This window comes from Mauremys mutica, chromosome 1 (genome assembly GCF_020497125.1).
Source record: "Mauremys mutica isolate MM-2020 ecotype Southern chromosome 1, ASM2049712v1, whole genome shotgun sequence".
Lineage (NCBI taxonomy): Eukaryota > Metazoa > Chordata > Testudines > Geoemydidae > Mauremys > Mauremys mutica.
The window spans coordinates 188,033,521-188,046,790 of record NC_059072.1 but is presented as its reverse complement, the minus strand read 5'-3'; the positions used below and the strand labels follow the sequence as shown (position 1 = coordinate 188,046,790).

Sequence of the window (13,270 nt, the reverse complement as noted above, 5' to 3'; positions counted from 1 at the left end):
TCCACATGAGGTAGGCGACCTAAAACTGTATGGGCCACTGAGAATTAGTAGGACATCATATCACAGAGCAAGAAAGTGAAACCTGACTGCGACAGCACTTTATTCTTACTTGGATCATTTAAAACTCTTGAGGTTTTTTACCTTAAAAATGGTTGGGAAAAAAGATCATTTTGGTCAAGTTCCAACATTGTCTCTTCAATAAAGGTCTAAAAGAGCTATTTCTAAGATTAAAATCCTTTTTACAGCCGTAAGTCCCCCAACAGAGGACATTCCTAGTATTTCTAAGGTTAAACAAACCAACAAACAAAAAGCCGTTCAGAATATCTTTATACAAGAACCAAAAAAGCAACCCATTTTTTCCCTTGCAGTAACCTTTCAGTATCTCCTTTTCTTCCCAAACAAGGATGATTAAATCGATCAAGTATTTTGTTTATACCCTTCAAAGCTAAGAAAGTTGAAATATTAACATTTAATTTAAGCTTCTTTCTAGCAACTCAAGAGAAATGATGATGGGCTTTTCATCAAATAAGTTACAGCACTATTATATGTATAAAATAAATCAGTTGACAGATAACGTTCAAAGACTGGCCTCTTTCCATGACTAATTCAAGTGCTATCATACAGCCAAGTTGGCCAAATTCATGTGTACACGTACACACACACGCAAAGTTATACACAAGCAGATGTTTTGACATAAAATTGAATCCACCACTTTGTTGGGATTAACAAGCTTCTGGTAGGGTTTTTAAAGTATAAACAGAGTACTTGACACTTTACTAACGTCAGCTTCTCCTTCTACCCCTAGACTAATAAAGAAACATCTGCATCTAAGAACTTATTTTATGCACTTTGTCCATTTTATGTTTTTTAGAACAGATTTATTCAGCGTTGTCATAAATTTCTCATACAAGGTATTTAGGTATCCAAGTCCAAAACATTTCTACAGCTTATTTAACTGCAGCCCATATGTACTCAGGAAGAGTCATTTATTCATGGAAAGCAGTATTTTACTACTTGTGTAATCCTATGGAAACCTGTTCAGAGTAAAATATTAATGCCATGTGAGGGTAGTAGAAATTAGGCCAAAAATTGTTACGTACCAAAAGGCAAGTAACAGATCTCCAAATTTTATGTCATATTGAACGTTGCCTAGAATATTAGAATTAGTAAAGTAAGGAATGTCTGTGTTACAGTTACTGAGTCAAATTCTCTGCTGGTTTAAACTGACTTGCAGACCTGTACCAAGTTTACATGCAACTGTCCAGGAGAGTACTTATAAGCCCAATCATTTTTCTCCAAAAGAAAAACAGTTTTCCCATACTTTCATCACAAATCTAAATAGCAAGCCATCAAGTATAAGTAGAGGGCATTGCCATGTATAAGTAGGGGCATTGCCAGCAGATCGAGGGACATGATCATTCCCCTCTATTCGACATTGTTGAGGTCTCATCTGGAGTACTGTATCCAGTCTTGGGCCCCACACTACAAGAAGGATGTGGAAAAATTGGAAAGAGTCCAGCAGAGGGCAACAAAAATGATTAGGGGGCTGGAGCACATGACTTATGAGAAGAGGTTGAGGGAACTGGAATTGTTTAGTCTGCAGAAGAGAAGAATGAGGGGGCATTTGATAGCTGCTTTCAAATACCTGAAAGGGGGTTCCAAAGAGGATGGATCTAGACTGTTCTCAGTGGTACCAGATGACAGAACAAGGAGTAATGATCTCAAGTTGCAGTGGGGGAGGTTTAGGTTGGATATTAGGGAAAAAAAATTACCAGGAGGGTGGTGAAGCTGGAACCAAGATGACTACTGTGAGGCCATAAATATAATTTACCACATTATGATTTCACTGCCCAGATAGAACAATCGTAGAACATGTTTTCTATGCAGCAGACAATCCCGGTTGTTTAAGCAACCATTTTGTTTCTTAAAGTTAGCAACAATGGAATTGGAAGTTATTAAATAAGGTAAAAAACAACTCAATCGATACTTTAGTATACATTTCACCACCACTATCAAGCTCTAACAAAAAAAGTAGTTACTATGAAGATGATTCACATATTTTATTGTAATAATTTTTATTTGCCTATATTAGCTAATGATCCCTACACTAAACCCAGACAGTGCACAAGTGGAGTGCTTATTTAAATCTTTTCTTCTCTGCCACACATTTTTATCACATAAATTAGGGTAGAGCCTCCTTTGTCACCATATGTTTTGCATTCAAGTACTTATCATGCAAACAACATGGAGAATTACTCCAAAGTGGAACTGTGTGGGGGGGGGGGGGAGGAATAACCCCCAAAAATCTATACAAGCAATTAACTATGATGAAAAGGAATCTTTAAAATAAATTGACTCAGTTCACCATGAATGATCTTTAAGAACATTTCAACAAAAGCCAGCTACATTCATTGCTATATATAGCCCTAAACCCATAACAATGAAGTATATGCTCTAAAAAAGCTGAATCCTTGATGAGAAGGCATTAGTCCAGGGAGTGATATTTCACATTTTGTAAGCTTAATTTTCAGTAGCTAACAACTAAAAATAATCCTCCTCCCTTTTTGGGAAATAAATCAAATATTCTTACTATTGAGTTTGTGTTCTTTGCAAATTACTGTAAAAAGTTTCTGAATATACAGTAATGCTTAGCACAAAAACATTACAATGAATATTGAAAATCCCATTAATTCTAAGAGGACTTAAATCTATTACATTTTTAATATATCCGTGTATTTTATTTTGTGCAGCAAGATACAAAGTGCAGTATTATAACTCGGAAATTAGCTGATTTCCTATTACCTGAGAAATTACAGCAGACACACCAGACCGCAATAAGCCTATCAGACAGTTTCTATCTCCTGGGAAAATAGGGCGGGACTCCTGGGTGGATCAAGTCCTGACCTATCCTGCCACAGGCACCTCTGATCCCTGTAGCCTATCAATATAGTCTCCCTCTACTCCTAGGAAACAGCAAGTACAGAAAGCAACCAGCATTAGCAGTGACAGAGATGGGACTATTAGAATGCTAAGGAGGGCAGGTAAGCTAAGGCTCCCAGCTGGTGGAAAATGGGAAGAAACAGAGGGATCATCCAGCACTTCACAAGGGAGCAAGATGGAACTTGCTTTAGTGATAGAAGAGAAATAGAAAAAAATACTAAAAAGTTATTGTAAGACCCTATTTTGGGTAGGGACCATCTTTTTGTTGTATTTTTCTAGAATAGGCAATATAATGTGGATCCTGATTTTATGTATGGTCTCTAGGTGTTAAAGGAATACAAATAATGCCAACTGTACACAACACAGCCTTCAGTGTATAACACTGAACATCCATATCCTCCATATTCTAAGGATTAATAAGTATCTACCTCAATATTACACTAAATTATTGATGTGTAGAGACAGTGAACACATTAAATCCAGCGAACAGGTGTATAACTGAACCATGAACAGATTCTTCACTATTGTTTAGGTACCAATTGCCATTATAATACTAAAAGAGTAAACAAAAACCCAATAATTCTTTCTGGGTATAAGCATCCTATTTTTGCTTATCATCAACAGGCTGTTTTATGTAATTTCAGACAGACACTTTCTCAAGGGAACCTTTCAAATTCTGTCTGCAGATTGCCAGCACACTGTACTAAGAAACAGTTGCTTCGATGCCAAATGTATGACTACTGTTTGAAAATATTTGGCTGTCAACTCTTTTTAGTTTCTTTTAAGGGAAAAAGAAAAAAAAATCTAGGAAAAGACTGATAAAATTGTATTTAACTTTCATTTCCCACATTGCAAGTTATATGTAACTTATTAAATTATGTATTTTTAAAACTCAATTAGAAAAAGGTAACTTAAGTGTCAAAGGAATCTCTTACATAGGTCATTTTGTCTCAAATTCAGAGGTCAACGTGATTTTGAATACTGGTGTTCAACCAATTAGTGAGATGCTACAAAATAATAGCATGATTTGGTGAGAGGATCTCTGTATAGATGATTTTTTGCCATACTGAGTTTCGATTCCTAGACCAATGATGAGTGGGTAAACAGTGGTCACAATGACACCACTGATGGAGCTGTTGTGCATGATAAGACTGTCAGCAGCACAAAGAGGCAATGATTTTTTTCAGCAAATTAACAAGACGACTTAAGAGTCAGAGAAAAAATACAAAATTAACTCAGATGCAGACGGAGGGAAAATTTAGAAGAGATTAATTTAGCTGAAACCCAAAATTTAGCTGAAACCCAAAATCACAGACACTTTTCAAGTTGGGTTAATAAGACACCTTCACAAAGAGAGTGAGATAGCCATCATGGATTTCTGCAAAGTTCTTCACTTAGATTACAGAAATTATATATTAACTAATATGCAATATATTCTACAAATAGGAAGTGCTTTTACATATTTAATAAAAGTATTTCATCACCGTAATATGCTTCCTCAGCTCATCCAGGGTACTTAATATCTGTATAGTTTTCATTGTTTAGATTTTAGTACCTTAGAGCAGAGATCGCGTCAGAGATTGTGTTTTGTGCAGTACCAAATACACTCTTTTAAAGATGTCATCAGGCATGCTACTCAAATCAGATATTTCTACTCTAAGAGAATAAATGATTACAACTTGGTTAGAGCTTGATTGATGCTGGATATTAATGAACGTATTTTGTTTGGGACAACTTGGTACTGCTAATACTCCAGTAGATTTAGTTAAAAGGGAGCAAAACTATTCAATTTATCCAAATTTTTGACATCTTGAAAAAAATTTCAGCAAGCTTGGTTATACTCGAGTAAAAGATGCACACCATTAGGGTGAATATTACCATTACTAAAGAAGCTACTCTAATAGCAAGAAATAATATTGTATGGAAACCCTGTCCAGAATGGAGTACACGCCTCCCAACAACTAGGGCCAGGAGTTGTGTGTTTTTGTTTTGTGTTTTTAAAAACTATTTACCCACTTTGAGCCTGACCCAAACCCACTGGAAGTTAATGGAACAATTCCCATGGACATCAATGGGGTTTGAATTTAGCTCTTTACTTGGCAAAATAAGGGTGAGAAAAGATTTCAACACGAGGGCTTGAAAAGCATGCTGCTATTTAAGATTAGACAAAGTAACAGGAAGTTACTGCAGCTATTCTAGTTTACCAAGGCCAAAAGTAAAGGTTAATTAAGTTGCAGTAAAAACCTAATTTACTAAACCCTCTGTTGAAAAGGTTCGTCAAACTGCCTTGAGGTTGATTAGTCCAGGATTAGACATACCCTACAAAAAGCATCAAAGAAACAGAACATAAGCAGTACTGAGATTCTATACATTTCCAACCAAAAAAATCTGTTAAAATTAAACTTAGTTGGTTGCAAATCCAACAGTTAAAGTTCAGAAATGCCAGATTTACGATTGTCTGGGCAATCATAATTCTGCCCCTTGTGCATCGATCCTGTGCACTGACTGAGGCAGAGGTCCCGAGGAAAAAAATAATATAACTACATCATAATGCATCTAGACATAGGGGACGATTTAAGGTTGCGTAGATAATATCTTAATTTTTGAGTGTTTGGCTCAGCACAGTGTGAACATTATTTTCATATCGCTATTTAAAAAAAATTCTTAGGGTTCATTCAAAGGAAAAAAAGGTAAAAACAAATACTAATATGTACAACTGTACCAAGTACGCAATCATGCATCAGGGAATGAATCCTGAAGTTTCAGCATGCAACACATGTCTGCCACTTGAAATATACAACTGACAATAGGAGAAGGCTGTGCTACTGACAACATGCTGAGGCATTGGGGGAGAGCAGTGGCACTCTCTCCCACAGACACTGGGAGAGCTCCTGAGCCATGCACCATGGTGTTTTTCTATTGCGGGGGAGTGGGGATGCTAAGGCCAACTGTCAGATTTAGCTCTCAACTCTGCTCACCGCTACAGCTCCTCTGGCAGCCCTCACATGTTACCAGTGCAGTGTCGTCTTCTGGTACTTTTTGAAGTGGCCCAGCTCTTTGGAATATTCATGTTCATATATTTTGGCATGCGGCAGAAGTTCTCATGAGCCATGCAAACAAAAGCCGGCAAACAGTGATTTTTACTAGCTTACATCTCAGCTAAACTTGAACTGAATTTCAGGGGACCAGAAAATAACACTTCCCTAGCCAGAGTTGTCTAGCAGAAATTTCAAAGATGAGTTGCAAATAATGAAGGTATTAGAGCTTCTAAAAAAATAAACCACCACAAGAATCTTTCATAGTGACAAGTGTTAGGTGATCTAAATACATATGTTGCTACTAGGTTCCCCTCTATTTGTCAATCAAGATAAAAACAGATTCTCTCAGTTCTCGCTCATCACGTTGAGCCTAAATGTAGTCCATTCTTCAGTAACGCCTTTTGATGTTAGAGCAGTGAAACACTGTGAGGAACCCAGGTTTGCAGGGGAAGTGGTGACACACACCCTTACTGGTCTGGGTTGTACTACAAACCTCATGACAAACATGTTAGGTCTTCAAGCTACCTGCTGTACAAAGTACTAATTAATTTGAAAATATGTATTACGTACCTGGGTTGGAAATGGTGGCTCTCTGCCAAATATGCCTACACTGACAGGGAGCACCATGGCAACAAGTTGCATAGGAAACCAGAGGAAGAGTGAAGATGCTGCCTAGCAATTGGTAGCTTCTAGCAGCAAAGTTAGAGCCCTGAGAGTTGGGTCACGGCAGTTGGATTGTTTGATAGGAAAAAGAAATAAATTTAACTAGAAGGGAAATATGGTGAACATCCCAGTTCGGGGCAACTTTGCCTGCATTTCCCTTCAGTGGTCCAGCAAGGGTATCCACTCTAGGCTTCAGGCTCCTCAACAGTCACCTCTCTTGTGCCTCTTGACATGGGTATTTCCCCGATAACTCCCAGCAGGGAAGACTGCCTAAACTTCACTTTGTTTTCTCTTCAGAGACTAACAACAATGGTAACTTGTGACTGTGGCAATTACAAACAGCTCCTTCTAAGCAAGTGCAAGTAAAAGCATTACAGAGAAAACATTAAAAACAATAAAAGGACCTAGACGCATGCTAACAGGCTTACCAGAGACCATCCCCAAACTCCAACAATGGTTCTGGTTAGTGATTAGCCCTTCAAACCCCACACAAGGTTTTTAATTGTGGTCACCAATTCATAACCACTTTTGCTTAGAACTCGCTCCTCCACAAGTTAGAGAGTCCCTCCTTTATCTAGTTTTGGCCTTTGAAGAGACCATTAATAGGTAATCAGCCAGACAATGGGTTTCTCTTGAAGCTTCAAAAGGATGGCTCCAGAGGTGAGTAACTTCCATTCTCCTCTTCCCAAATATTTCCTATTAAAAATCACTCAGCGAAAAATTAAATCTTGTTTAGTTCAGTGTTTCAAAACAAGAGTCCTTTGAAGCACATAAAACTTACCAGTGTTTACATTCCTGTCTCCCCGTATAAGAAGTCACATACCATCCCATGATAATAAATAAACCCATTCACATTTTTAATACAATTACCTTCTTAGATATTTCAACATAGTTCAAAACTATTTGTCCAGAAAATTGTAGGATATTGTCATACTTATATCAGTGAAAAATACACACCTATAAGTCTCTGAGCAGTAAAGCAGCTACTAAGCATTCAAAGCATGAAAGATATAGGGGACATATGGAAAGTAGCTGAAAAGAAGCAAATAGAGTTGGTAATAAAGTTTGAATCTCTTCTGCTTCTTTAGGAGGACACATTAAATAAGACAAACTGAACTAGAGAAACAAAACAAAAATCTAGCATGAAGAAGGGTCAAGCGCACCCACACCAAGGAAAAGGAAGACTTAACAGAAAACCAGAGAGCACTGTTACAAGTGAGCATGATGAGCAAACAGTTGGCAAGAGCTACTAACAGGACACTCCACACTGACACATAATTAAAAGGCGGCACCCTGGCATCACTCACACATGCTCCAGTATGGACACATAATTGTGCTATTAGACAAATGGTAGCACAGGCAGTATTAATTATTGTTTATGAAAAGAAGAGACGTTGGGTTAGTGGGGAGCCCTCTCACATGATAAATAATTGCTCAGATGACCAAAAATCTTTAGCACTATTTTGTTTTTTAAACTTCTAGAACATGTGACAAGACAGGAAAAAAAGCAAGGAAATATCTCCTGCTAAAAATGAAACAGAATTGCCTTAGGCATGAAGGAAGGAATAGCCTCCTTACAAGAACACTATGCTCACATGCTCAACTTTACACAGAAGAATAGCCCCACTGAGCTCAGTGGGACTACTCATTCATAAGCATTTGCAAGATCAGGGCCGTAGGTTGTAGACTTGGCCAGGGACCTAGTTTCCCTATGCGTTTGCACAGCATCTAGGATAAAGGGGCCCCTATCCTGAATGTCACCCCTAGATTCTACCGGAATACAAATAGCCACCACCAAGATATTATTTAGCATTTATATAAGTAACTTAGGATATTAAGTCATTAACAGAATACATCTGTACACCTACAATTATGAATGTTTTAAAAACATACTCTAAGCTCTCAAGTTTCTGCACTTCTCCTACCAAGTTAATACTTCTAAACTTGTACAAAGGCATCCACATACATTTCTTAATACTTCTGATATTAATGATTCTCTCAAGTGTACTTGAGGAGGAAGAATCCTTGAGGGTTTGAACTCATGTCTTAGCAAGTAAGTGAAGGGAAAACTCATTTTACAACCACTTTGTTTTAATATGGATTCATTTGTAGTCTTTAGAGATAATCTAAACATGTATTTTATTTTGATATAGGATCCTTAAATAGCGTTCTGAATTTATTTTAAAGTTATGGTACATTATTAAAAATTACTTAATTTAATTTTGTTTACAGGAGTTTATTTTTAACTGAAGTTTGGTCTTCAAATAAAAATTGAGAACTCTCCTACCTTACTCTCAGTTAAAAAAGACATGCTTCAACAACACATAAATGCCATTTCTAGAAATGTTTGCTTCTTGTAACAGGTTTTTTGCTGCCACTCTCTCTAAATGATTGCTCTAAGACACTCCCTAAATGAAACTGGAACTAGTCCATGATTACATGTTCAAATCAAAATTGGCAGAGAAATTGACAAGTAGAAGCCAAGCAATATTGCATGAGACTGCACACTGAAATGTTAAATGTATATTTTATAAGCTTAGCTATAGTGCAGAACAGAACAGAAAAATGCACCACTGATTTTTGTATTTATTTTCATTTTGGTTTGGACTATGTTGCACAGTATATTATTGTGACTCACGTAGGTAACACTAAATATTGCTGACCTCTAATCAGGTTTCAAAATGATCCTAAAAAAGGCCTGAAATATTTTTATAGTTGATGCAACCCAAGGAGTCTATCCATCCTGTGGTTAAATAAATACTGAATAAGATAATGTCCAAAATTAACCTACACATAGTATACTAGTATGGTTGTCTGAAACATAATTCTCTCTAGTTGACATGCAAAACATAAATAACCTACCTTTTCAATCAAAAAGACTATGGAAACATAAATGAGAAGGGTAATTTTATTTCGATTAAATTTTCTAATTATGAACAGTAAATATACCATTGATCAAGGTATAATGTTTTAATTGTGAAAACTACAGAATTTCACACAATACAAGTAGTGACCATAAAAAACTGGCCAGTCCTTTTATAATCCAGCTTCAAGGTGTAAAGTAGCACATTGAGTGCAATTAACATGAGATCATAGGTCTAGCATCAACTTCTAAACTCTCTAGTCACAGTTCAGTGTTTCCACTGGCTGATGGACAAAAACCTAGACTATTCATTTGACATTTTGTATCAAATTAGAAAAAAAACATTTATAAGAATGCTAAAGTCAATCTTCTTGAAAATCTGACAGAAATATGTGAATGAGAGAATGACAAAGCAACAAATTAAAGAACTACCAAATCAAGTTTCTCTCACAATTTGAAAAAATATTTTATCAAGATAAATGTTTTCAAGAGTGGTGGGCTTTTCCTTTTCTTTTTCAAAAACCTATAGTGTTGCTGTGATGATTTGGGGATTTTGCTTGTACTATTTGTGAATGCTGGTTGATATTATGAAGTTGTTATAGAATTTTTGCTATGAAAATTGCTCTCGCTGAATGCCCCTATATAAATGTGGATGTCATTATTGCTAGCAGGACCAGAAACAGGCACGTACCAGACTGAGGACAATGGGGAGTATTTAACCTTAATGACTATACTCTGACCACAACTAGTTCTGCTAAGGAGAGTGCCTAACATGGAAAACCAGTTTTACCAAGTTGGTCTGCATGGGGCTTGGGAGTTTGGAGCAGTGGTAGGCTATCAAGCAAGACTAACAAACTGGTGACTAATCAGGAAGTTATAGAAGATCTTGCAGGCAAGAGAGGGGAAGGACTTGAACTGAGCAAGATCAGAGAAGCTGAGCTGGGGAAGAAGGCTCCAAGTTTCATAAGAACGGCCATACTGGATCAGACAAAAGGTTCATCTAGCCCAGTACCCGGTCTTCAGACAGTAACTAATGCCAGGTGCCCCAGAGGGAAGGAACAGACCACGTAATCATTAAGTGATCCATCCCCTGTCGCCCATTCTCAGCTTCTGGCAAACAGAGGCTAGGAACACCATCCCTGCCATCCTGGCTAATAGCCATTGATGGACCTCCCCTCCCCTCCATGAATTTATCTAGTTCTTTTTTATACCCTGTTATAGTCTTGACCGTCACAACCCCCCCACCCACCCCAAGTAATATACTGCAACAGAAGGACACTGGACAGCCCCAGACAACCCTGACACCTGCCAAAAGAATGCCCTGGATGGGTGAGGGAACTGAGGAAGGAATGTGCGTATGTTAATTATTTTTGTTAGGTCTGTATTTCTCATAGGGTCAAGTAAAGAGCAATAACGTTAAAATTCTGAACAAAGTGTCTCTGTTACATGCTACACTCATCATGTGGGCCCTTGAAGAAGTAAAACAGAAGGCTTACGCCATCAGGTGGAGTTCTGGGACCGAGTGTGCTTAAGCGATAGGGTGAGTCTGAAAGACCAACAGCGATTCAAGAGTCAAGGCAGTTTGTAGGATAGGATGCTAGACAGAGGGACTGCACCCAAAGAATATGCTTGGGGACCCCAAGGGCAATGCCTGGACTCTGTTCAGAATCCAGAAGCTTTAAACACTCAGGGATCAGCAGCAGGATTCCTCCAAAAACAATCTGGTGAGTGACCAAGAGGGGGTACTGGACTGGATCTGTGAAAACTGGGTGTTAATTAAAAAAAAACCGTAGCTAGATACATAAAACTCAAGCCTTTCACCATTTTGCTATTGCATGAGACCCTGGGAAGAACACGACTATAAACAAGTTTGAAACTAACTGGCCCATTTTCACCATTCAAGCAGAGAAGCACACACACAAAACAGATAATGAATAATAGAACAGTTTGGTGGAAATTTTTTTAATGCTTTTAGTTTTACAGACTGAGGTGTTATCTGCAGCTCTGCTAATATAAATAGTTTATTTAAAACACAATACTTTTTAGCCTGACAGCATCCGTACAATAGAAATTCATCAAAAACTGAGATAAAAAGAAATATTCAAGTTGCAGTGGGGGAACTCTAGATTGGATATTAGGAAAAACTATGTCACTAGGAGGGTGGTGAAGTACTGGAATAGGTTACCTACAGAGGTGGTGGATTCTTAGAGGTTTTTAAGGCCTGGCTGGACAAAGCCCTGGCTGGGATGATTTAGTTGGGGATTGGTCCTGCTTTGAGCAGGGGGTTGGACTAGACGACCTTCTGAGATCCCTTCCAACCCTGATGTTCTATGATTCTATGATCTAGTTTAACGTCTTAAGATGCAGGAGTGGTCTTACAACTTAATTATACTTTGCATACTGTATATTGTTTAAGAAACATCTCTCTCCAATTAGATCTCAGTTATTTTCACAATATTCAACAGCTAATAGATACATATTTTCAAGATATTCACAGAATCATTTAAAGGTGAACTGATTTTCCCTTTAGAGTAATTTAGTTAAAAAAAATTCTAAGGCTTCATAAGCATTATGCATAAAGAATATTCGATATTAGTCTAACACAATATTTTACTAGTTCAGAGACACGCTGTGGTAGACTTATCCACCTTGAGTACTACTTTACTTCTCAAAAATAGTTCTGAACTGAGCAGGACTGCTTGAGCAATAAGATATTACAGTGAGTATGGAAGGCAGAATTTGGCCCTACCTGTATAGATTCATGATTATTTTGGCTAGCAAAATGTCTTTTAGGTCATGAAGTCTATCTCCTTGAATCACAGGCCAGTACTGACAGATTTCTACAGGAATACAATTCAATCCTAGTCTAATCTTGCCTTGATCATGTTCAGTGATGAGATTTTGCTTCCCTTGAGAAATTATCTACAGTCTAATTTACTTCACACATTTAACCTATTTCTTAATAGCTTACTCTAAATGATTCCACTCAAATGTAAACCTGGTATACCAATTCTGGCTACTGAAAACTGCTTTTACTGCTTTTTGGATTTAAAAACCAAATGAGCAAAAAAAAACTCAAATCCTGATCAAGGAACTTGAATTCTTTTCACCTTGTTACAAAGGAAAATGAAAAAGGTTTTGTATACATAATTGTGTCAAAACTAACAATAAAGTCTTCATACCAGCTGTACATACAAACAGTTTACCCAGTACAACAATATGCGTATCTTAGCTGGGCTAGCCAGACTAACACAAGACAGAATGACTCAGGCTGCACGGGCCTTTTTCCTCTCTTCCAAAGATCTTCTCTCTGCTTCTTACCCCAACTTTGTGGCTATCCTATGAACAGTCCATTGCTGGGTGGTGGGATTGAAACATCCTAATCAGTAGAACTGCAACAAATGTTAGTCAGCCACTCCTCCTCCTCCCACCTCTAAGTCATTTGCACATAACATTTTATTTAAAATATTTATTCCTTGATTTTCAAATATTCTGAGCACCAGCAGCTGCCAAAGTAGTAAGTGTGAGCTACAGGCCCTCATTACCTTTGAAAAATCATGCCCTTTGTCGTTAATTAACAAGTTTTATGACTTACTTCGACACCTCACCAAATCAGATCGGTAATCCACTAAACATACCGTACTAAAACCAGTATGAACATTTATAGGCACATGGTAAAGAGATAATAAACTGATAAGAACAGATACAACTTTAGATAATGCTTTCCCAACCAGAAGGCCGAGTATATCTTATTCCTTAGCTTTAA

At 37.5% G+C, this 13,270-nt stretch overlaps 1 protein-coding gene across 5 annotated transcripts in view; it reads right to left on the bottom strand.

The window, feature by feature from the left end:
- USP25 (ubiquitin specific peptidase 25) overlaps window positions 1-13,270 on the bottom strand; it is a 127,166-nt gene that overhangs the window by 61,102 nt on the left and 52,794 nt on the right. The gene's annotated exons all lie outside the window — the stretch shown is intronic.